This window comes from Diceros bicornis, assembly GCF_020826845.1.
Source record: "Diceros bicornis minor isolate mBicDic1 chromosome 35 unlocalized genomic scaffold, mDicBic1.mat.cur SUPER_35_unloc_1, whole genome shotgun sequence".
NCBI lineage: Eukaryota > Metazoa > Chordata > Mammalia > Perissodactyla > Rhinocerotidae > Diceros > Diceros bicornis.
This window is the reverse complement of record NW_026690912.1, coordinates 566,393-593,509: the sequence shown is the minus strand read 5'-3', so window position 1 is coordinate 593,509 and position 27,117 is coordinate 566,393. Positions and strand designations below refer to the sequence as shown.

The window sequence follows — 27,117 nt, the reverse complement described above, 5'->3', positions numbered from 1 at the left end:
TTGATGGGCCAGAAGTATGATGAAGTGATGGCCACTTATCTGCTCCTGAGCTACAAAAGACTAGAGCTGGAGGGCTACACCATCACCATAAAACCCCTGCCATCAGCTGGGCCAGCCAACAGCTGCAGTCCTTCCCATCCTGCAAGCCACAGCATAGGGTGTCTGCAAATCCAAAGCAGAGAGTTTAAGCCATTTCCACCTTTAATTCCTACTATAAGAGTTTGTTAGTGATGTTGAATGGATTCCGACTCCTAGTAACCCTGTGTACAGCAGAGCAGAACCCTGCCTGGTCTTTTTACACCCTACTCTTGCCTTCTGGAGCTATATCAGTCAATGCTCCACTGCTGTTCATAGGGTTTTCATGGCCAATTTTTTCAGAGGTGGGTGGCCAGGCCCTTCTTCCTAGTTTCTCTTCATCTAGAAGCTTTGCTGAAGCCTGTCCATCATGCGTGACCCTGTTGATATTTGAAATACTGGTGGCATAGCTTTCAGGATTGCAGCAACACCCAGCCACCACAGTATGACAATTGACAGATGGGTGCTGGGTTCCCTGACTGGGAAACAAACATGAGCCATGGTGGTGCACCAAATCTTAACCACTAGCCCACCAGGGCTGGCTACTATAAGAGAAGCAACACAGAAAATCAACAGCCTGGGGAGGGCCAGGAGTCAGGGCTGAAGTTCATCAGCATCACTTTTCAGAAAATCAGTGGCCTTCATAGGAAGACATCTGTGTTTCAGGTCAGCCGGAAAGACCAGGCAGGAAGCTCAAAGAGAGTGAAGCTATCAAACATCCAGTGGTGGTCAGCTAAGACAAGAAACAGTGTGGGGAATTCAAGCCATGCTTCCTGTACTTTGTGGAGCATGAATATCATAAGCTCCATGGAGCCCAACAACATGGTGCAGGAAGTCGACCAGGTGTGGGACACAAATAGTGTGGGTAGAAGCAGTGCAAGAAATATATGCTGCTGTTTGTGCATGGCAAGCCCAGCTGAGAGGACTTTGTACAGTGGAGGATGGAGGTGTACAAATACTGTGACATTCTCTCCATGGTTTTCAGACTAAGATGCTATCTGGCACCTCTATGGCCTTCAAAAGCATTGTGTCCAAAATAACTGCTGAGCTTAAAGGATGGCCAGGATCCACCTGGAAGATAAGAGGAGAGGTCCATTGGACCTAGGTGCAGGCCAGTCCCTCCACCCTCACCTGGGCAAAACTTCAGAGACTAAGTTGTTTTTCCTTCTCCCTTCTACTCTTGTCCCTCTTTTCTTCCGTGTTTATGGGTGAGAGGAGATGGTTCAGGGTTTCCTGCTAGGCAACTGAGAGGACACAGTGGAATGACCCCATAGGGGAAGGACTCATTACTCCTCGGCCTTAGGGAAGAGCTGGAAGGGAGTTAGCGTCACCAAGGACTTTCAACAGCTGACTCTGGTTCTGCATTCACAGCAGCTCCATGTGCAGGAGCAGGTTTCTGCTGTGTTCAGCCTCCAAGCTTCAAGAGTCCAAAAGAGCGTTTGGTTGCTGAAGAGTAGGAGTCACAAGCATTTCTGGTAGTCTATCATAGGGTACAGTAATCTTCCTACAGCTCAAAAAAGAGGTTTCAGGAGAATTCAAGGGCATGGGTGGATCATCTATTCTTCTTGAGAGCCATTTTTCCCATTTCAGCTGCTGGTGCCAGTTTCCACTCTGCTATCTGAGGACAGTTTTGATCTTGTAGCCGACACTGATGGATTTGTGGGAGCTGCCTAGAACTCTAAATAGCTTTGTTTCTTCCAAATCTTATAGTAAAATTGATGCTCCAGAAAGATGTACTACAGATATTATGCTCTTTTGAATCCTCTGTGCACAGAATTGGGGATGTGCCTGTGTGGCTGAGTTTCCTGTCTGTATAATGTAGGAGTTGGGCCTTCCACTGTGATGTTTTCTCCTTTTGATAACAGTGGCATGGAGCATTGGCTCTAAGAGGCCTGCAAAGGTATGGGTTATTCAGCTAGTCTGAGGGTCCAAGGAGCACTCTGAGGTAAGCCGGATGTCCTGGGGGTCCAGAGGGAGGATTTATGATAAGAGACGGCAGCGTGGCTAGACTGAGGGGATAGAGGGAAAGGCGGCTTTGAAAGGGCAAGTTCTAGGTTCTCAGGTAGTGGGTATTTTCATTTTAGGCCATGAATTGATGGTTTCAGATGCCCATCAGGGAGCTTCTGCATGGGTTCATAAGAAGCCCAAGCAACCAAGACAGATTTTATTCAGTAATAACTATTGCAGTATGGAAGTGTGGAAATTAATAGTAGAAATCTTAACACAATTGGTGTTAAGGCCTGTAGGGGGAGCTCTCACACCCTATCACACATCCTCAATTAAACCAAACAGGAAGAGATGTTTGCATATTGGACAGCAAGTAAAACTACTTTACTATTGGAGGAACATTTCTCTCCCCACCTGGCAACAGCCCAGCCAATGAGAAATGCCACAGCTCAGCCAATGAGAAGCCATTGCTGCCTTGAACTGTTACTCTCCCCTAATGGACTTTCCTTTACAATAGCCCCTCCCTACTGCCCCCATTTTCTCTATAAAAGGAGCTCGCCTTTTGTGTTTTCTGGATTTGCCTACGGTTTGCCATAGCATGCAGATTCCAAATTGCAATTCTTTTGGCTATTCCCAAATAAATTCATTTTGAGATAAAATAACAGGCAAATTTCCTTTTTAAGTTGACAGAAGAGAGTCTAGTGTAAGTTCAGCCCAAATTCAACTAGTGCAGAGGTAACTACATGTTTTAAAGGGAGGATGAGGGAGTGGGGAGAGAAAGCAGGGAAGTGGAAATTTACAAAAAGCAGGAAGGAGGATTGGTCCATATGACTAGGCTATCTGGGTTTGCTAACTGCTTGTGGACACTGGCTCCCACTCTCCTAGAGAGACTGGGAGACAGGGACCCTATCGTCAAGTGTTGGCTGACACAGATGGTAAATTCCTTTGTGAGCTCTGAGTTTTCCCAGGTAGGAACTTCAAAGGAGAATGGGTCATCCCAGGGACACAGCCTTGAGTTGTTAGAAATGATGCCAGAGTTTGTTCAAGTCTCTTAGGCAGGGTGGTAAAAGAAATCATTTGTGCTGGGAAACTGCAGTCTTTATAGGCCAAGGTTGATGGTAGTGAAGAAGAGGGCTCAAAGGCACCTGATTTTTGTCAAGGAATCTTTGTCAAAACTTCATATGAATAGGTGAAAAAGTTAACATCAATGCAACATGGTAGTCAGATTAGAAAAATGGGTGCTAATGTGCACCTCCCTCCAAAAATCCCAACCACCACATGCTTTTCATAATAAAAATGAATAAAACAAAACCAGCAGCCCTGGCAAGGACAGCAGGCCCCAGGGGCTATTACTGGAGCCCAGGATGGTGTCGGTGTCCAGCCACCGCAGACCTCGGCTGCTGGAGGCTCAGGAGACCTCGCCTTCTGCGGCAGTCTTAAGCTTTCCCGCCTCAGGACAGTGGTGGGGAGCAGCGCTGGAGGTCCTGAGTCAGCAGCGAGGCCCACCGACTGTGCCTGGGGAGGAGGCATGTCTCCTGAGGAGCCTTAAGGAGAGGACACAGACTGGGTTGCAGAAGATGGACGGAGTCCAGGGGGTCTCAGAGCACTGGGTGAGTGGCACATGTGAGGGCTGGTTCCCTGTGTGTCCTGAAGGGAGTAAGAAATATGAAGCCAAGAACTGGCAGAGGACCGTCATGAGGGATACGTGGTGGGCTGGGTCAAGGGGTTGTTATCTAGAAACAAAGTGGTCAGCCCAGAGGACACTGTGGAAGGAGATATCAGAAATTTACCTCCTGGTACGAAAGGAGAGAGAGAGCCAGCGAGGGGCTGGGACAACCAGGGAGGGCCTGGCTGCACACATGCACATAGCCACTCACCCACACATAGAGGGGTGTGTGTGTGTGTGTGTGTGTGTGTGTGTGTGTGTGTGTGTGACCTTCTTTAAGAAAAAGAGGCAGTTCCAAGGCTTGTTTGTGTGTATGGTAGGAATGAACAATAGAGTGAAAATAGATTGATGTTGCCAGGAGCCGGGGTGTTCCTGTGGAAGATGGAGAAGGAAACTGGAATGGGGGGAAAAGGGAGAAACCTGATTGGATTGGATTAGAGGTATCAGTTAATTTGTATATTTTTTGTATATATTTTCTAGCTCTACAAACATCTAGAAGCAATGTCACTTCTTAAGCAGTGAGTTCATCTAGGGCTCAGATCCTAGTCTTAAATGTCAGTCCCCACTAAAATGAACTTGGAGAAAGCTGATCCCGGGGCTGGGGCAGAGAAAGCACGGTGTGCATCTGGAGCATCTTGTGCCAGAAAGTACAGATGTGCTCATAACTGATGGGGTCTAGCAAGAGGACAGAGAGGCTGGGCTGAAGAGGCTCCAACTCATCAATTGTGGGGCAATCTGAACATTAAAGTAAAGAATGACAAGAATTGCTCAACAAGCAAATGAGAAAATTCACCAAGCGTGCTGAGAGTCAAGTTTCTCTGTCAGAGAAAGGAAATTACAAAAAATACAGACAGGGGAAAGGAGAGAATGAAAGAAGAACTCTGTGACCTTGTGGTTTTTACTTTGTATAGATAGATGGAACACACGCATGATAGATAGCTAGATGATTGATGGATAGGTAGATAGATGGTGCATGATAGATAAATAGATAGATAGGGAGTTGGATATGTGTGCATACAGATGATTCCTAGCTCTAGCTGCTTTGAGAGCTTAAGAAACAATACTCCTGTACCAATGAGCACTCCTAGCACCCAGAACTTGGTTTTTAGTATTATTTTCCACTGAAAGGAACCAAGGCTCCTTACAGAAATGAAGGACTCCAGGGCTGGGTCAGAGAAAAGATGGGTGTGATATTCTCATTTATAATAAGAAATATATATTTAATCTTCAACCTAAGTTCTGGAACAGAGCTCCCAAAACCCTTGGAATTTCCTATGTGATAAGGGTGTCTTTTCATATTCATAACAAGCCCCTTTCAACCACACCCGAGTTTAAATTATGCCATAACTTCTGAAAAGTCCCTAAGGATGGGGCTGGTTGCCAGGGGAAGCAACTATGTGATTAGAGGGTTGTAATTTAGCCCCACTCCCCTCCCCTGGAGGGGTGAGGGGCTGGAGATGGAGTTCAATCTCTGATAGCCAATGATTTAATCAATCATGCCTATGTAATAAGGCCTCCGTAAAACCCAAAAGGAGTGGGTTAGAGGAGCTTCCAGGTTGGTGACCACTTGGAGATGCAGGGAGAGTGGCATTTGGAGAGAGTAGGGAAGCTCTGCACCCCATCCCACATGCCTAGCCCTATGCATCTCTTCCATCTGGCTGTTCCTGAGTTATATCCTTTTATAATAAACCAGTACTCTAGTAAGTAATCTGTTTTTATGAGTTCTGTGAGCTGCTCTAGCAAATTAATTGAACCCAAGGAGTGGATTGTGGAAACCTCTGATTTATCGTGCATTGGTCAAAAGCACAGGTAACAACCTGGACTTGCAGTTGGTGTGTGAAGTGGGGGCAATCTTGTAGGACTGAGCCCTTCACCTGTCAGATCTGACACTATCTCTAGGTAGATGGTGTCAGAATTGAGTTAATAGCTTGGTGGTGTTGAAAAGAACATACCGGAATGAGTCTCCAACATCCTCTACCAGAAAGTAAGGAAATGTTCAAGGAATGATGGGGAGATGCCAATTGTACAGAAAAGTCAGCTTTAAAGGACTCCCACTGGCCAAATTTGAACATCAAATAATTAATGGTGGTTACAGATTAAGGAAAATAGGAATCCAAGAGTATCTATATCTACACTGATATACATAAATAAATGAATGAATAAATGAAGGAGAAGAGAAAGCTCTACCCTACAATAGAGGTCTGAAATATTTCCCCACAAAATACTAATTACTTACTTATTAATTTAGAAGTACAAAACACTTATCAATCAACTTTATAGTGGAGGAGTCTGGCAGACACCATATTAACCAAGTGACGAAAGTTAACATTACCAGATATGACATAAATTTACACTATGTGCCTCCTGATACAATGCGGTGAAAAAAACACAGCAGCATCACTTTTGAGGTGTTCCTGCCCCCAACATTCATAAATCATGAGGAAACATCAGACAAACTGACTGATACTCTTCAAAAATGTCAAGGTCATAGAAAATAAAGGCAAGGTTAAGGAATTATTTCAGATTGAAGGAGACGAAAGAGTAAACACAACAGGTGATGGTAAACACAACAGGTGACCCTGGGTGGGACCCTAGACCTATAGAAGACATTATTTGGAGAAAAAGAGACATTTTAAAAAATGGCTGTGGATCAGATAGTAATATTGGACAAATGTTAACTTCCTGATTTTGATGTATGAGAATGCCCTTGTTTTAAGAAATACACTCTTCAGGAGTAATGGGCTGGCCCGGTGGTGCAATGGTTAAGTGCGCACGCTCCGCTTCGGTGGCCCGAGGTTTGCAGGTTAGGATCCTGGGCGCGCACTGGCGCACTGCTTGTCAAGCCATGCTGTGTTGGCGTCCCATATAAAGTGGAGGAGGATGGGCACAGATGTTAGCCCGGGGCAATCTTCCTCAGCAAAAACAGGAGGATTGGCAACAGATGTTATCTCAGGACTGATCTTCCTCACACACACACAAAAAAAGTATTAAGGAGTAATGGGACCTGATGTTTGTAACTTATTCTCAAATGGTTCATTCCAAAATATAGTAATATATAAAGAGAATGATAAAGGAATGCAGTGGTGTCTGGAAAATGTTTAATAACTGGCTGTCTGGGGAAAAAAGTCTGTAGCATTTGCTGATTTCCATAGTGTAAGTAGTCCCACCGTGGCTGACCTCTGGCTGCCAATGTGACATTGCTAGTGGAGTTGGAAGGAGATGCACATGGTTGGCTCTCGGAAGACACCAGCTCCCGCACAGGACTCGTTTTATACAATTCCAAACAGGGCATTGGGCCATCTATTGTGATTTGTTTCTCTAACAAATCAAATAAATGCATTTTTGAACTTAGGAAAGTATGCTTGGCCACCTGTTATGATAAAATTATAGCCTTATTAACATATTGTGTATGATATTCAGAAAAATGAAGTTTCATTTTCTGTAATGATTTGCATTAGTTTGCAAATATTTTGGGATCCTACTCACAAATGTTTTTGTGATAACATTAAAGATATGTTCCTTGACTGTATGCGACCATTATCTATTCCTTTGAGATCATTTTTGTGCATTAAATAAGAAAAGCAGGGGCTGGCCCCGGGGCTTAGCAGTTAAGTGCGCGTGCTCCGCTACTGGCGGCCCCGGTTCGGATCCCGGGCGCACACCGACTCACCGCTTGTCCGGCCATGCTGAGGTGGCGTCCCACATACAACAACTAGCAGGATGTACAACTACGACATACAACTATCTACTGGAGCTTTGCGGTGGGGGGAAGGAGGAGGATTGGCAATAGATGTTAGCTCAGAACCGGTCTTCCTCAGCAAAAAGAGGAGGATTGGCATGGATGTTAGCTCAGGGCTGATCTTCCTCACAAAAAAAAAAGAAGAAGAAAGAAAGGAAAAGAAAAAGAGAAAAGAAAACATATAGCTGATACAAAAGGCAACATTAAATCATTTTTAAATGACCAGTAGCTCCATCAGCACATTTTAAATGATGGGAAGCCTGGCCTTAAATTGGAAGGGATCTTAGACATTCAGCTACATGTTTTGTGAGCCACAAAGACTGTGCTGGAGGCCATTCAGGTGGCCAGAACATTCAGAGTAGACACCCATCTCCTTCCAGCCCATGTCCCATGACCCTTTTGCAAGTTTCTAAAAACAGGGCATGATATATTTAGTCCTCCCTACTGTTCACATTTTCCATGCCGTTATCCCTCAAGACTGGGAACCAGTGAACCCAGCACTTATGGGTGGATCCCAGTCCAGTGAACAAACACACTTGTGAGGAGTCTGCTTGTGAGGCTTCTCCTGCTTGAGGCAGCCTGGGGACACTAACTCACAAAGGCTGAGAGAGGACCTCAACCTCCACTGCAGGTGCAAGTCAAGTCATCATTGGCCACACAGGAATCTTACATGAGAAGACAAACATTCCCATGAATTAGGCACTCCCACACATTTTTGCCAGGCTTCTAAATTGGTGCAGCCATATTGAGGTCAATTTTGGTACTGTCAACCAATTTATAAATGTGAACATTCCTGACCCAACAGTTCCACATCCCGGAATCTGTTCTACAGAAATATTCACACCAGTACCTAAAGTTACTGAGGCTGCTCACTGCAGCAGTGTGAGGTTGGAAACCACCTACATGCTACTAGGAAACCAGATAAATAAAGTATGGGGTACTGTGGCACTGTAAATTTTTGTGGTGTACATAAATTTTTACAGGGATCATGTATTGCTTTTGTAATTAAAAATGTAAGTCAGTGCTTCTTTTCTTTCTGCCTCATGTCGATGGGAAACAATCACAAAAAAATCTTTTTAAAATGTACAGTTGAAACCTTCTGATTTAACAGTCTTCCTACGAAGTAGTGACATGACATGTTTTTATGTCTTTTAGCGTTTTCACATCACTACCTTTGCTTGCCTCTGTGGCATCCTTCTTTCTTGTCCCTCAGTAGCATCTTGGGCAGGGCCCACAGTGTTCATATAAATTTAATTGTTAAATGATCTGTCCAGTTTGCAAACACTGAACTCACATCCAGTTCTGACCCCTGACAGGTTGGGGGCCTGCAATGGGGAGGGATTGTTCTGCCTCCAGAAACCTCTCCTTCCTCCCTCTGACAGGCTCTTGCTGTTCCCTCAGCACCAGAGGCAAGAGAGAGAGATGAGGGAAACATCGTGCAGCCACAGCCTCCTCTGGGTCCTCCCCATTCCTCAGTTCCTGCAGGTTTGGCTGAACCCCTAACCTCTGCTCTGCCTTTTCATTCCAGGACACCCCAATGCTCCTGTGATGCTGGACCTGTCACCGAGCAGACAGCGTGCTTAGAAAGGATGCAGCAGGGCCGGCTCAGTGGCTTAGCGGTTAAGTGCGCGCGCTCTGATGCTGGCGGCCCGGGTTCGGATCCCGGGCACGCCCCAAGGCACCACTTCTCCGTCCAACCCGAGGCCGAGTCCCACGTACAACAACTAGAAGGATGTGAACCTATGACATACAACTATCTACTGGGGCTTTGGGGGGAAAAAATGAATAAATAAAATCTTAAAAAAAAAAAAAAGAAAGGATGCAGCAAAATGGCTCAATATGGCCAGCTTTCCAGATGTTCTTTGACCCACAGGAAACTCACACCTTGTTGTGTGTGCCTTGTTGGGGGGCTGGGCAGATTCTCTCCAAGGGCTAAACCCCCAGTTTTCCTTTGGGCAGATCAACAGTCTTATCAAATAAGATGCCAAGCTCTTCTTGCAGGTATCCCCCAAAGTTACCTAATGTTCTTTTAGGGTTGGCTTAAGGGAGTGGCAGTACCCCCCTTCTCTCCGTGGAGGGCAGGAACTTGCCTCTCATGAGCATTACATTCCCAAGGCTGGGAGACCCTCACATCCACCCCATCTACAGTTTTCTTCCCACCCCGCCCCCATTCATCAAAGGAAATCCGCTCCTCTTTTAGCCACTTATTTCACACATTTATTTCTTTTATTTATAGCTTATGGTCAATGCAAATTAATTCTATAAAATGAGAAAGCATGAAGAATCAAAACATAATTATGCAAATTAAAAATAGATATTCAACACAAAAAATACAAGTATAAAAGGTTCTTTCATGCACACACAGCAGCGCGAGATTCACCAGCTGTTTCAAAGGACAGCAATGCTTGCTTTTTGTCTTGAAGACCATGGCCTACCAGTTTCTAACGTCAAAAAACTGACTGATACATAGTGTTCCAAATGTAGCCATTTTGATTCTTAAAGGTTAAAGTATTTTCAAAAATTATGTAAAAGAATTATTGCAAACTTAATGATGCTGGTGTTCTCCCAGCATTCCTCCACCATGGGCATCTCTGGTTTGGCATCTGTGGCCCTGGGCCCAGCCTTCGCCCTACTCCCAACACTCCACTTGCTTCCTTCCTGGGCTCTTCCACTAGCAGCTCTGGACTGACTTCAGGCCATGTCGTGTCTGGTGGTGATGCCTACTTCCAAAGTCCTGGCCTGGAACTCAGTCCTGGAACCCCCCCCACGCTGATAAGACTTGGGGGACTCTTCTTCCAGCCACCGGACCCCTGTGTACTGGCTGCCACAGTCCACATGAGGCCAAGGAACTCTTACAGTCTTCCTCTTTCCTAGCAACAATTTGGAGAAGACTTTGCAGACCAAGGTCCAAAACCATGTCATTTCTGGGGCTCTGTGTATCTCTCACTGCTGCTGCCTCCCTGGGATGCTCTCCAAACCTCCCTTGGAGGGTGGATTTATAGAAGAACAGTCAGCGAGAGCCCTAGGACTGGGAAACAGAGAAGCAGCAGGTGACCTGGGCAGGATGGGGGCGCTGGGCGGAGTCTTTGCTCAGCCTGGAGCTGGTTTTGGCAAGATAAGCCCCACGCAAGCTGGGGCCCAGCTGTCATCTGCCTTCTAGTAACCTGGAAGCTTACAACCTCATTGTGGGGCCAGGTACTGACCACGATTTCAACTGTCACCTTCTTGCTGGACAAGTTGCTTTCAGTAGGTCAAAGAAGCAAGAGAAGAGACCAATAGCATGAAAAAAATCAAGTCAATGCAAGGAAATGGGTCATTTAAGTGGAATTAGGTCTCTTTGTTGGCAGCATGAGAGAGAACCTCAGGCACAGTAGAAAGGTAACCTAGACTTCAGGTTTCTGCTCTGCAACATGAAAAGCTTAGACGCATCACTCCCATCCTTACAACAGAAAACAACCGAATAAACTAAAAAACAATATCTCCTCTTAGATCTGTCAGAGAATTGAGGTCACAGGGCAGACAACTACCCTGAACACTGGAGAGAGGTGGATACAGAGAATCACAGGTTACCAGGAGCAGAGCCCAAGTGGAGAAGTCCGCTGGTGGACCCAGTACCAGCAGGAACACAAACTGTAGTTTTTCAACTGCTGGAGGCAGATTGTGGACTAGCTGGAGAGTTCCAAACTCCAGGGGACCCCTACACTTTCTTGAGTTTTACCTTCAGGAGCCTCACTGAGTTCTCACTGTGAAGACTGGAGGAAAATCCCCTCCTGCTATGAGCAGGGACAGAGGAAACGCCACCATTTTGAAATATGTTGGAGCACCCTGTTCTTCCTCCAGTTCTCTGTAACAAAGACCAGCACTCAAGGGAAACTATTTCCTCTGACCTGAGGAAGAACGATTAGCCAACTCCAGCTGCCTCTAGCCTTCCTGTCATAGGTAAGGCAGGAAAAAAGCTGAGAATCATTTGTGAAGGTCATATCTCAGGGGCACTGGCCCATAAGAAGACTGAGACCTAATCATAGAACCATAGGCCACTCCCCCTCCCAACACCTCACCACACAGCAACAGGACCCCTGCACAATAACAGCAGATTGCAGTTGAAAAGACTGCAAGGCTCAAACTCTATTTATGAAGGACTTTCTGGGGTAGATAAAAACAAGGACACGAGAGGAACCTGAGCTCTCAGAGAGCTACAGCCACAGCAAACACAGTGTAACTCCTAGCCAGGTCAACATAAATCATCACACTTAATCACAGCCAGTTTACCTTGGTTCCTAATACCTAATGCGTTATGTCCAGTTTTCAACCAAAATTACAAGGCACGCTAAAAGGCAAGGAAAAACAGTGTGAAGGGAAAAAGAAAGCAGCAGAACCAAATTCAAATATGGCAATGATTTTGGAATGATTAGACAGGGAATTTAAAATAACTATGATTAATAGGCTAAGGGTTCTAAAGGAAAAAGTGGACAACATTGCAATACCAATGGATAATGTAAGAGAGAGATTGAAACTCTAAGAAAGAATCAAAAAGAAATACTAGGAAACAAAAAGAAATACTAGAAATCAAAAACACTTTAACAGAAATGCAGAATGCCTTTGCTAGGCTGACCAGTAGACTGGATATGGCTGAGGAAAAAATCTCTGAGCTTCAGGATATGTCAATAGAAACTTCCCAAACTGAAATACAAAGAGAAAAAAGTGAAAACAAAACAAAACAGAATAGAACATTCAAGAACTGTAGGACAATTACAAAAGATACAATATATACATAATAAGAATACCAAAAGGAAGAGAAAGAGAGAAAGGAACAGAAAAAATATTTAAAGTAATAATGACTAAGAATTTCCCCACATTAATAACAGAGAGCAAACCATAAATCCAGGAAGCTTAGAGAACACTAAGCAAGATAAAAAACTAAAAATCTACACCTAGGCATACCATATTCAAATTGCAGAAAACAAAGACAAAAAGAAAAATCTTGAAAGAAGGCAGAGGATAAAAACACCTTACCTATAGAAGAACAATGATAAGAATTTCATCAGAATTCCGTGCAAGCAAGAATTGAATGAAGTGAAATATTTAAAGTGTTGAAAGAAAAAAAATCGTCAACCTAAAATTCTGTATCCAGTGCAATTATCTAGTACAAGATAAGAAAAAAGAAATAAAAGGCATACAGAGGGCCGGCCCCATGGCTTAGCGGTTAAGTTCGCGCGCTCCGCTGCTGGCGGCCCGGGTTCGGATCCCGGGTGTGTAATGACTCACTGCTTCTCCGGCCATGCTGAGGCCGTGTCCCACATACAGCAACTAGAAGGACATGCAGCTATGACATACAACTATCTACTGTGGCTTTGGGGGAAAAATAAATAAAATTATTTTAAAAAAGGCATACAGATTGAGAAGGAAGACATAAAAATGTTCGTGTTCACAGATGACATGTTTATCTGTGTAGAAAATCCCAAAGAATTGACAAAAACTCCTGGAACTAAGAAGTGATTATAGTAAGGTTACAGGATACAAGGTGAACATACACAAGCCTATTGCTTTCCTATATACCAGCAATGAACAATTGGGATTTGAAACTAAAAACAACACAGTACCATTTACATTAGCGCCGCACAAAATGAAGTACTTAGGAATAAATCTAACAAAATAGGTACAAGATCTATATGAAGAAATCTGAAGAAAGAAATCAAAGAAATTCTCAATAAATGGAGAGATATTCCATGTCCATGGATAGGAAGACTCAATATTGTTAAAATGTCAGTTCTTCCTACTTTGATCTATAAATTCAATGCAATCCCAATCAAAATCCCACCAAGTTATTTTTGCGAATATCAACAAAACTAATTCTAAGTTTACCTGGAAAAGAGGCAAAAGAATCAGAATAGCCAACACAGTATTGAAGAAGAACAAAGTTGGAGGACTGACACTTCCTGACTTCAAGACTTACTATAAAGCTACAGTAATCAAGACAGCATGGTATTGGCAAAGAAATAGACAAATAGATCAATGGTAAAAAATACAGAGGCTAGGAGAGTGACGTCAGCATCATGGCGGAGTGAGTTTTCCCATGAACTCTTCCCCCGATAAGATACAACAAAAGGAACAGTCACAGACCAACAACGGAATCCAAGACAGTGAAAAGCTAGATCAGAAAGATCCACACTACAGCACATCTGAGAGTGGAACGTGCTGGGCCCCTGGAGGAAGTGGGGAGAGAGGACTCAAAAGAGTCACAGGGCTACCATCAACATCTGAGCACCCCAGAGAGCGGATAATGAGGGGCAAAAGAGAAGCTCCCCACACCAGGGACCCAGAGGGCAAAAGAGAGAGCCACCCCCTCCCCGCAAACTGGAACCTGCAGCTCAGCTGACCAGACCAGACCAAGCGATCAGCGGCAGACTAGACCAAGCAATCTGACCCGTGGATCTCAGCAGAAAAACCAAGGCAGAGTGCAGGAGGCTTAGATTACACAGCCTTTTACCACCACACAGTGGTGGCAGGTGGAAATTGCAACCAGAGATTTCCAGGATGAGGAAAAACAAAGCCAACACAGGACCCACAGTGCAAAGATATATGAAATCACCAGACCAGAAGGAAAATGACAAACACCCAGAAACCAACCCTGAAGACATAGAAATCCATAATCTAAACGACAGAGATTTCAAAATAGCTATCATAAAAACACTCAACGAAATACGAGACAACACAGACAAACAATTCAGTGAGATTAGGAGTTTCTTCACAAAAGAGATTGAAATCATAAAGAAAAACCAATCACTGCTGATGGAGATGAAGAACACAATGGAGTAGATAAAGGAGAATCTGGAATCTTTAAAGAACAGAGCTGACAATATGGAGGAAAGAATTAGCATTTTAGAGGATAGGAATACAGATATGGTCCAGATGGAAGAGGAGAGAGAACTAAGACTAAAAAGAAATGAAGAAAGTCTCCGAGAAATATCTGACTCTATTAGGAAATGTAACATAAGAATTATAGGTATTTCTGAGGGAGAAGAGAGGGAAAGAGGAACAGAGAGCCTATTCAAGGAAATAATAGCTGAGAATATCCCAAATCTGGGGAAGGAGCAGGAAATACCAGTAAGCGAAGCCAACAGGTCACCTAAATATATTAACAGACAAAGGCCCTCTCCACAACACCTAGTGGTAAGCCTAGCCAGAGTCAATGACAAAGAAACAATATTAAGGGCAGCTAGACAAAAACAAAAAATAACGTACAAAGAAACTCTTATCGGGCTCTCAGTGGATTTCTCAACAAAAACTTTACAGGCTAGGAGAGACTGGAATGATATATTCAAAATACTGAAAGACAAAAACTTTCAGCCAAGAATACTCTATCCAGAAAAAATATCCTTCAAATATGATGGAGAAATAGTAACTCTCCCAGATAAACAAAAGCTAAGGGAGTTCATGGCCACGAGACCCCCACTACAAGAAATACTCAAAAAGACCCTCAGGCCTTAACAAAAGAAGAGAAAGGGAATACAAAGCTTGGAGCAAGGAGAAAAATAGGTAAACAAACTCAGAAAAATAGTAGATCTTTACCGGAATAGGTTAGCAACTATTTAAATACTAAAATCAAGGTCAAAGGAAGGAATTCACCAAAAATAAATTTAACCTCATCACTGTAAACACACAGCCACAACACAAGATGAAATAAGGTATAACAAGAACGACTTAGAAGGAGAAGAGGAAAGTGATTGAATTGACTTAGTATAAGGAAATAGGAGGCCATCAGATAATGGAATATCTGATACACAAGATTTTTTACACAAACCTCAAGGTAACCACTAAACAAATAATCAAAACAAAATCACAAATGATAAACAAAGAGAAAACTAGAAGAGTCATAAGACAGAACAACCAAACTGAATTGGCAGTCCAAAACAAATGGGACAAGAAACAAAGGAAACACAAAAGAACCAGAAAATAAGTGACAAAACAGCAACATTAAGCCTTCATATATCAATAATTACCCTAAATGTAAATGGATTGAACTCTCCAATCAAAAGATACAGAGTGGCAGGATGGATTAAAAAGCAAGACCCAACAATATGCTGCCTCCAGAAAACACATCTCAGAACTAAAGCCAAGCACAGGCTCAGAGTGAAAGGACGGAAGACGATATTTGAAGCTAATGGCAAACAAAAGAAAGCAGGTGTTGCCATACTCATATCAGACAAAGTAGACTTCAAGATAAAACAGGTTAAGAGAGACAAAGAAGGGAAATGTATAATAATAAAAGGGGCACTCCACCAAGAAGACATATCACTTATAAATATATATGCACCCAACATAGGAGCACCAATATACATAAAGTAACTATTAACAAACCTAAAAGGAGACATTAACAACAACACAATAATAGTAGGGGATCTTAATACCCCACTTACATCAATGGATAGATCATCCAGACAAAAAGTCAATAAAGAAATAGTAGACTTAAATGAAAAACTGGATGAGATGGACCTAGTAGACATATACAGAGCACTCCATCCAAAAACAGCTGACTACACGTTCTTCTCAAGCGTGCATGGAACATTCTCAAGGATAGACCATATGTTGGGAAACAAAGCAAGCCTCAATGAATTTAAGAAGATTGAAATCATAACAAGCATCTTTTCAGACCATAATGCTATGAAACTGGAAATGAACCATGAAAAAAAACTGGGAACGTGACAAAAATGTGGAGATTAAACAAGACGCTACTGAAAAACCAATGGATCATTGATGAAATTAAAGGAGAAATCAAAAACTATCGGGAAACAATCAAAAATGAAAATATGCCATACCAAACCATATGGGATGCAGCAAAAGCGGTCCTGAGAGGGAAACTCATAGTGATACAAGCCCACCTTAACAAACAAGAAAAATCCCAAATAGGCAACCTTAAATTACACCTAACAGAACTAGAAAAAGAAGAACAAACAAAGCCCAAAGTCAGCAGAAGAAGAGAAATAATAAAAATCAGAGCAGAAATAAATGAAATTGAGACCAAGAAAACAGTAGAAAGGATTAATGAAACAAATAGTTGGTTCTTTGAGAAGATAAACAAAATCAACAAACCCTTAGGCAGGCTTACTAAGAAAAAAAGAGAAAAGGCTCAAGTAAATAAAATTAGAAATGAAAGAGGAGAAATTACAATGGATACCACGGAAATACAGAGGATTGTAAGAGAATACTATGAGAAATTATATGCCAACAAATTGGACAATCTAGAAGAAATGGATAAATTCTTAGACTCATACAACCCCCCAAAACTGAACCAAGAAGAAATGGAGAATCTGAATAGACAAATCACAAGTAAAAAGATTGAAATAGTAATCAAAAACCTCCCAAAAAATAAAAGTCCAGGACCAGATGGCTTCTCTGGTGAATTTTGTCAAACATTCAAAGAAGATTTGATACCCATCCTTCTCAAACTATTCCAAAAAATAGAGGAAGATGGAACACTTCCTAAATCATTCTATGAGGCCAACATCACCCTGATACCAAAGCCAAACAAAGACAATACAAAGAAAGAAAATTACAGGCCAATATCACTGTTGAACATAGATGCAAAAATACTCAACAAAATATCGGCAAACCGAATACAGCAATACATTAGAAAGATCATACACCACGATCAAGTGGGATTTATACCAGGGACACAGGGATGGTTCAACATCTGCAAATCAATCAACGTGATACATCACATCAACAGAAAAAAGAATAAAAACCACACGGTCATCTCTATAGACACAGAGAAGGCATTTGACAAGATACAACATCCTTTTATGATAAAAACTCTCAACCAAATGGGTATAGAAGGAAAGTACCTCAACATAATAAAGGATATTTATGACAAACCCACAGCCAACATCATACTCAATGTGGAAAGACTGAAAGCCATTCCTCTGAGAACAGGAATGAGGCAGGGCTGCCCACTCTCACCACTCCTGTTCAACATAGTACTGGAGGTTTTGGCCAGAGCAGTTAGGCAAGAAAAAGGAATAAAAGGAATCCAAATAGGCAACGAAGAAGTGAAACTCTCACTATTTGCAGATGACTTGATTTTATATATAGAAAACCCTAAATAATCCGTTGGAAAACTACTAGAAATAATCAACAACTACAGCAAAGTCACAGGGTATGAAATCAATCTACAAAAATCAGTTACATTTCTGTATGCTAATAATGAACTAACAGAAGGAGAGCTCAAAAAGATAATACCATTTACAATTGCATCACAAAGAATAAAATACCTAGGAATAAATCTTACCAAGGAGGTGAAGGACCTATACAATGAGAACTACAAGACATTACTGAAAGAAATCTATGATGACATAAAGAAATGGAAAGATATCCCATGCACATGGATTGGAAGAATAAACATAGTTAAAATGTCTATATTACCTAAAGCAATCTACAGATTCAGTGCAATCCCAATCAGAATCCCAATGACATTCTTCACAGAAATAGAAAAAGAAATAATAAAATTTATATGGGGCAACAAAAGACCCCGAATAGCTAAAGAAATCCTAAGAAAAAAGAACAAAGCAGGAGGCATCACAATCCCTGACTTCAAAACATACTACAAAGCAATAGTAATCAAAACAACATGGTACTGGTACAAAAACAGACACACAGATCAATGGAACAGAATTGAAAGCCCAGAAATAAAACCACACATATATGGACAGCTAATTTTCGACAAAGGTGCTAAGAAAATGCAATGGAGAAAGGAAAATCTCTTCAATAAATGGTGTTAGGAAAACTGGACAGCCACATGCAAAAGAATGAAAGTGGACCATCTGCTATCATCATTCACAAAAATTAACTCAAAATGGATCAAAGACCTGAAGGTGAGACCTGAAACAATAAAACTCATAGAAGAAAATATAGGCAACACACTATTTGACATTGGTCCTAAAGGAATCTTTTCTGATGAAATGCCTACCCAGACTAGGGAAACTAAAGAAAAAATAAGCAAGTGGGACTTTATCAGATTAAAGAGCTTCTACAAGACAAACGAAACCAGAATCAAGATGAACAGACAACCCACCAGCTGGGAGAGAATATTTGCAAAACATACATCTGACAAGGGGTTGATCTCCACAATATATAAAGAACGCACACAACTGAACAACAAAAAGCAAACAACCCAATCAAAAAATGGGCAGAGGAAATGAACAGACACTTCTCCAAAGAAGATATACAGATGACCAATAGGCACATGAAAAGATGTTCAACATCACTAATCATCAGGGAAATGCAAATCAAAGCAACACTAAGATATCACCTCATGCCTGTTAGAATGGCTATAATCACCAAGACAAAAAACAACAAGTGCTGTAGAGGATGTGGAGAAACAGGAACCCTCATACACAGCTGGTGGGAATGCCAACTGGTGCAGCCTCTATGGAAAACGGTATGGAGATTCCTCAAAGAATTAAAAATAGAGATGCCCTATGACCCAGCCATCCCATTACTGGGAATCTATCCAACGAACCTGAAATCAACAATCCAAAGAGGCTTATGCAATAAAATGAAGAGTAAAAATCACACGATCATCTCACTAGATGCAGAGAAAGCATTTGACAAGATACAGCACCCATTTATGATAAAAACTCTGAATAAAATGGGTATAGAAGGAAAGTACCTCAACATAATAAAGACCATATATGAGAAACCCACAGCTAATATCATCCTCAATGGTGAAAAACTGAAAGCTATTCCTCTAAGAACAGGAACCAGACAAGGATGCCCACTGTCACCACTCTTATTTAACATAGTACTGGAAGTCCTAGCCAGAGCAATCAGGCAAGAGAAAGAAATAAAAAGGATCCAAATTGGAAAGGAAGAAGTGAAACTGTCACTATTTGCAGATGACATGATTTTATATATAGAAAACCCTAAAGAATCCACCAGAAAACTTTTAGAAGTAATAAACAAATATGGTAAATTTGCAGGATACAAAATCAATGTACAAAAATCAGTTGCATTTCTATACACTAGTAACGAAGTAGAAGAAAGAGAAATTAAGAATACCATCCCATTTACAATTGCAACAAAAAGAATAAAATACCTAAGAATAAACTTAACCAAAGAGGTGAAAGAGCTGTACACGGAAAACTATAAAACATTGCTGAAAGAAATTGAAGAAGACACAAAGAAATGGAAAGATATTCCGTGTTCTTGAATTGGAAGAATTAACATAGTTAAGATGTCCATACTTCCTAAAGCCATCTATAGATTCAATGCAATCCCTATCAAAGTTCCAACAACATTTTTCACAGAAATAGAACAAAGAATCCTAAAATTTATTTGGAACAAAAAAAGACCCCAAATAAGTAAAGGAATCCTGTGAAAAAAGAACAAAGCTGGAGGTATCACACTCCCTGATTTCAAAATATACTACAAAGCTATAGCAACCAAAACAGCATGGTACTGGCACAAAAACAGACACACAGATTAACGGAATAGAATCCAAAGCCCAGAAATAAACCCACACATCTATGGACAGCTAATCTTGGACAAAGGAGCCAAGAACATACAATGGAGAAAAGAAAGTGTCTTCAACAAATGGTGTTGGAAAAACTGGACAGCCACATGCAAAAAAATGAAAGTAGACCCTTACCTTACACCATACACAAAAATTAAGTCAAAATGGATTAAAGACTTGAATGTAAGACCTGAAACTATGAAACTTCTAGAAGAAAACATAGGCAGTACGCTTTTCGACATTGGTCTTAGCAACATATTTTCAAGCACCATGTCTGACCGGGCAAGAGAAACAATAGAAAAAGTAAACAAATGGGACTACATCAAACTAAAAAGCTTCTGCACAGCAAAGGAAGCCATCAACAAAACGAAAAGACAACCTAACAATTGGGAGAAGATATTTGCAAACCATTTATCTGATAAGGGCTTAATCTCCAAAATATACAAAGAACTGATGCATCTCAACAACAAAAAAACTAACAACCCGATTAAAAAATGGGCAAAAGACCTGAACAGACATTTCTCCAAAGAAGATATACAGATGGCCAACAGGCACATGAAAAGATGTTCAAAATCATTAACTATCAGGGAAATGCAAATCAAAACTACAATGAGATATCACCTCATGCCCGTCAGAATGGCTATAATTAACAAGACAGGAATCAACATGTGTTGGAGAGGATGTGGAGAGAAGGGAACTGTCATACTGGTGGGAGTGCAAACTGGTGCAGCCACTATGGAAACCAGTATGGAGATTCCTCAAAAAATCAAGGATAGAACTACCATATGATCCAGCTATTCCACTGCTGGGTATTTATCCAAAGAACTTGAAAACACCAATACGTAAAGATACATGCACCCTTGTGTTCATTGCAGCATTATTCACAATAGCAAGACTTGGAAGCAACTTAAGTGCCCATCTACCGATGAATGGATAAAGAAGATGTGGTATATATACACAATGGAATACTAAAGTCATAAAAAAAGTCATAAAAAAAGACAAAATCGTGCCTTTTGTGGCAACATGGATGGACCTTGAGGGTATTATGCTAGGCAAAATAAGTCAGACAGAGAAAGACAAATACCATATAATTTCACTCATACGTGGAAGATAGTCAATCACATAGATAAGGAGAACATATTCATGGTTACCAGAGGAGAAGGGGGTGGGGTGAGGGTGAAAGAGGTAAAGGGGCACATATGTATGGTGACGAATTAAGAACTAGACTCTTGGTGGTAAGCACAATGCAGTCTACCCAGAAACTGAAATATAATGATGATGTACACTTGAAATTTACACAATGTTATAACCAATATGACCTCAATAAAATAATACTAAAAAAGAAAAACTATGAAGGACGAGTAGACTTATCAGATATTAAAATATACATAAAGTGTCTTTAAGTAAAAAAAAAACCAAATAGGTAGGGAAGGAGATTCTATAGTGGTCCTAGCTAAAAGTAAAGCTGTTTCTTGGTTGTATGCAATCAAGTTTTACCCGATCAGAGGACTAGAGGACTTTGGAGGAGGATATGCCACGTGAATGGAACAGCATGAGCAAACCAAAAAGGTCAAACAAAAGCTGTATTTGGCAGCTGCAGGTGTCAGATCATTTGGAATATAGGGCTTGTTTAGAGGGAGTTGGGGATGAAAAGCTGAAAAGGGAGAGCGGGACCACATGGGAACTTCAATCCGTTAGAGGTGGACGTGGGCTCAAAGTCTGACCTGTGAAGGGACCCACAGAGTGGCTCTCAGTACACACTGCAGTACACTGCAGTACGCAAGGAGAGGCACAGTCAGGGCCATTACATGCATGCTGGCAACGGTGATGCTCTGAACATAGCGGTGACACCAAGGATGAAAACAGAGGGCTGGTTGTAAGAAGCAAGAGTCTGTGTTAAGACAAACCAACAGGACCAGGAGAGTGTTTGATTTGGGGTACATGGGGTAGCCAGCATGGATCTTATTGAGCTTGAATGGGGCAATAGGTATCATTTTAAAGAAATAAGATGGGAATAGGAAATATTGTTTTTCTGGGACATGCAGGTAAGAATTAAAGCTTAAATTGTTTTCTGTTTGAGGTGTCAGCAAGAAATGTGATTGCATATATTCAGGCAGGCAATTGGAAGTTGGAGTTGGGGCTGAGGCTTGGGAGGGGTGTCTGGGATCCAATGGGGATTTTGGTCTCATTTGGAGAGACAGGAGGACAGAAAGATTCTCTGACTCCTCCACCTCAGCCTCATGGTCATCACCCTGAGATCTTTCCCTGAGTTTCACAGGGCCAGAAATGTAATTGTGATTTTCATCTATGATTACGAATTCCACTTCTACTAACCAACACAAAAGACAGAAACTTAACCATAAATGATCATGTATTCATCTGTGATGTTAAAAGATACACTGAGGCACATTAAAAATTTTAAGAGTTTATTTGAGCAAAAAGCAATTCCAATTGTGCAGCATCAAACTGGAAGTGCTTAGGAGTGCTCCACTGACAGGAACCAAGGGAAAGACTTTTATAGAGAAAAGGCAGAAGAAAAGCAAGGAAGTTATCTGATTGGCTATACTTAAGCATTTGACTTATTGGAAATCCTAGTTGGCTATTTTTGGTTGATTGTCCTTAGGTTTTGATATCTTTGTCTTGAGACATTTACAGGCTTAGGTTTGGGTTTGCTTGGTAGGATGGTAAGGCATTAAAGCCACTCAGCCTATTGGCCTCCTTGTTTAATTAATTTAACAGTGATGAGAGTTATATCCGAAAGGAAACCAGTACTGCCCTTCAGTAAAAGGATCTCTAATGTTTAAGAGTACAGATTATGGATCAGAAGCCTGCTGAGAGAGCTAAGAATTACAGAAAGGGAACTGTAATTTCCTATCTGAGAATTTCTCCAAGATAAGGTAGCTTGCCCTTCTAAAGATATTTTTCCCTCAAACAGCCAGGTATAAAGTATCTGGAACTTATATTCCAAAGGCCCCTTCTCAAGTTTTGGGAAGGGGCCCATACTTACTCACCATGTAACCTTGGACAATCCAGCCAGCTCCTCAGAGCCTCAACTTCCTCATTTGTAAAAGAGGGGCTAATTTAATAATCACTGTACCTTCATTGCAGGATCACTATGAGGTCAAATGAGGAATAGGTATGAGCACTGTGCGATGCAAAAGTCAAACATTATTTTTACTGATTGTGTATTGCCTGTCACTAGACCAGGCAGATGAGAAACAGACTGACAAACTCAAAATCTTTGATTCTTTGTTTTCTAGGCAACTTGCATGGCACCACCTTTCTTACATGACAAGATCACTTGTTAAAATTATCTGAGTCCCATTTATTTATATCAGCAATCAGGGTATGAGACTAGAACATGAAAGGCTGTGCAGACAGCCTCTAAGATGGTCCCATTGGTCCCCATTTCCTGGTATTCATGCCCTCGTGGGCTCCCTTCCCAGTGAGCATGGGCTGGATTTAGTGACTCACTTCTAAAGACTAGAACTCAGCAGAGCTCACAGAGTGTCACTTCCAATTCCAGGTTATAAGACCACAGCTTCTGTGTGGGGTGCTTTTGCTCTCCCTCTCTCTTCCATCACTCACCCTGGGAGAAGTCAACTGCCATGCTGTGAGGGGCCTTTGAAGAGGGCCTGAGTCTGCCAACAGCCGCACGAGTGATCTTGGAGTGGAGCCTCCTCCAGTCCAGCCCTGAGAGGACTATCATCTGGCCAACAGCTGACGGTAACCTCCTGAGAGACATAACACCAGAGGCAAACAACTAAGCTGCACCCACATTCCTGATGCACAGAAACTGTGAGATAACAAATGTTCCCTGTTTTATTCCAAGCTGCTAAATTTTGGAGCTATTTGTTCCACAGCAGTAGATAGCTCATACAAACTTAAGGAAAAAATATTCACTGCTGTGCTACCTTCAGAACCATGAAAATGCCTGATAGTTCAGCCCTGGATGGATCATGAGACAAGTGAAATTAGAAGGAGGCTGATGAGAGAGAAGAGAGAGAATCCTATAAAAACCGTAAAGGCCTTAGACAGTGAAAACAAGGTTCACTGGGTGAGTGTGAGGACAACAATAAAAGAGTTGTGCCTAAATAATGGCAGTGTTTTCCACTCAGTTGTTTATAATTATTTATTCTGTTATTTGCCTTGGGTTCAGATACTGCAACTATCATATCATCAAGGGAGTTTTATCTTTTTAAATATGCATGACTTTTATTCCTCGATTTAGCTTTGTCCGTCTAAAATCAGGCCATGCCTCCTGTTTCATTCCATAGTAACATATTTAGAAAAAATTCTTGACCAAAGATCAAGGAAAATCCCTTTTCAGTGACACGCTCCAAATAAATTGATTGAAACTTTTATAAGGCAGTGAGTAAAAGGTTCAGAAAGCCAGGTGCAAGTTTTCAGTCAGAAGGTTTTTATAAAGAAGGCTCTTTGATTTCTACTAAAAGTAACTTTGTAAGTAGGTATTAACTGTACTTGATTCCAGCCCACTTATACTGAAGCCTTGATCCTGGAGTTATTTAAAAGTCTCAGCACAATTAAAGACCTCACTGTTCTTAAGAGGTTTGGGAACCAAGTCACTGTTGCTCCCCATTGGATTGTGACTTTTTGTCAACCCAATATTGACAACAATGGCATCCAACTGCAGCTCTTCCTTCTCATATGGGGCACTAGAGAGCACTTCCATAATTGATATTACAAACATAACAGAGTGGCCAGCATGATAAACTCTCAGCACATACAGAAAGATATACAGACTAAAGAGAAAATTATGCTTGATTCCCTTCCCTTTCTGTAACACATAAATTATCTCATGGGAGTGAAATGGCCTAAGCCCTCTTAGAGATAGTTTACCAAGTCCATGTGGTCTCAGACAGTAGACTCTGTATCATACAGTAAAGCCAAGACTTTGCCTGCTAAAGGGGATTCTCCAAAGGTCCCATGACACATAAAATAACTCAGTTTCTACTCATCTAGATAAGGATACACACCAGTCCAGATATGTGGTCCAATTCCATGAGCTGGGAGAACTCCTATTGCTGTGTCATAGAGATATGAAGGAGTGTCCTCTTCTATGTCCCAAAGCTTTTGTTGCTGAGGCCTCATGAGTTACAAACAAAACAGCTAGCTGAAGATGTGGAATGCAGAGGTTAAAGAAATGTCAGTCCAACCAATATTTTTTGTCCATGTTCACAGGTTACCGGAAACATCAACTGAGCCACGGAGACGTGGTTGAACCAATCATCCACAGATGACTTTGTCCCATTGGGCATCTTTTCCCACAGTCCAACTGACCTTGTACTTTTCTCAGCAATCATGATAGTCTTCACAGTGGCCCTCTGTGGGAATGTCCTCCTCATCTTCCTTATCTACACAGATGCTTGACTTCATACACCCATGTACTTCTTCCTCAGTTCTTCCTCATGGACCTCATGTTGGTCTGTACCAATGCGCCAAAGATGGCAGTCAACTTCCTGTCTGGCAGGAAGTCCATCTCCTTTGTGGGTTGTGGTATACAAATTGGCTTCTTTGTCTGTCTCGTGGGATCGGAGGGGCTCTTGCTGGGACTCGTGGCTTATGATCGCTGTGTGGCCATTAGCCACCCACTTCACTATCCCATCCTCATGAGTCAGAGAATCTGTTTGGGATTGCTGGGAGCTCCTGGGCCTTTGGGATAATAGACAGTTTGATCCAGACGGTAGTAGTAATGACCTTTCCCTACTGTGGTTTGAGGGAGGTGGACCACTTCTTTTGTGAGATGCTATCTTTGTTGAAGCTGGCCTGTATAGACACATCCCTTTTTGAGAATGTGATATTTTCTTGCTGTGTCTTCATGCTGTTCCTTCCCTTCTCCATCATCTTGGCCTCCTATGCTCGCATCCTGAGGGCTGTTTTCCAGATGCACTCTGCTCAGGATGGTGAAAAGGCTCTGGCCACCTGTACCTCCCACCTGACAGCTGTCTCCCTCTTCTATGGGGCAGCCATGTTCATCTACCTGCGGCCTAGGCGCTACCGGGCCCCCTGCCATGACAAGGTGGTCTCTATCCTCTACACGGACCTTACTCCTATGCTCAATCCTCTCATTTATAGCTTGAGGAACCGGGAGGTGATGGGGACCCCGAGGAAGAGGCTGGACCATTGCAGGGTTGGCAGGCAGGCCTGAAGGTCCAGAGCATCCTGTGCCTGGTGCTGCCACCTCCTGGCTATGTGATGTTGGGTAAGTAATCTACTTTATGTGAGTTTCAGTTTCCTCATTAATAATCAGGATTATGACACCCAAGACTTGCAGAGGTCTTTTTAAACCCTAAAGCAGTACTCTATAGCTCTGATGAAAAACCAGCTTTTTCCCCTCAGTCTTTTTTGGACTATTTCTTTTGTAAAATACATTAAAATGGAATACAGCACTTTGTGAACTCAAGATCTGTGCAGAAGTAACGCATTGGGATTGCTATTACTTATTATTCAAAATTGGAACTACATCTGCTATCAGAGGATGCCCTGAGCTTAACTTCTTAATTCTTATTGCTAACGTCAATTCCTACATGCTTGGAGATTAATAAATACATTTGTAAACAACCCATGATTAATGAGTAAACTACGATGGAAATTAGAATGTATTTCCAATTAAAAATACTATTCATCAAATCTTTTGGGGTGGAATTAAAACTATCCTTAGAGAGAAATGTATAATCCTAGATTATATATATTTATATATTATTGTGTATAATATAGAAAAGTTGAATTTCTAAGTTCTAAGCATTCATCACAAGCTAGAAAAAGAGCAGAAAATTAAACACAAAGAAAATAGACGACACAAAATGATAAATATTAGAGGAAGGCTTCACAAACTAAAAGACAAACATCGAAAGGATAAATAAAACTAAATTAGATTCTAATAAATGACAAATATACTCAATAAAATCCTAGTAATAATGTTCAAAAAAAGAGAAAAATTGCAACAAATGAATACCAAGGCTTAAAAGGGAATGAATTAGGGTCACTCTTTGTGTTGTACATTCTATGGGTTTTGACAAATACATAGTAATATGTATCCGCCATTACAGATTCATATAGAACTATGGTTTCACTGCCCTAAAATCCCCTTTGCTCCAGGGCCATAGAGGTGTGTGTGACCTTTGTCAAAGTCATAGATGTTTGGGGTGATGGTGAATACAA

General features: G+C 41.6%; 2 pseudogenes; one reads left to right on the top strand and one right to left on the bottom strand.

Annotated features, from left to right (window-relative positions):
- LOC131402237 (adhesion G protein-coupled receptor E1-like) overlaps nt 1–27,117 on the bottom strand; it is a 637,417-nt pseudogene that overhangs the window by 511,738 nt on the left and 98,562 nt on the right.
- LOC131402234 (olfactory receptor 2V2-like) lies at nt 883–26,175 on the top strand (annotated as a pseudogene).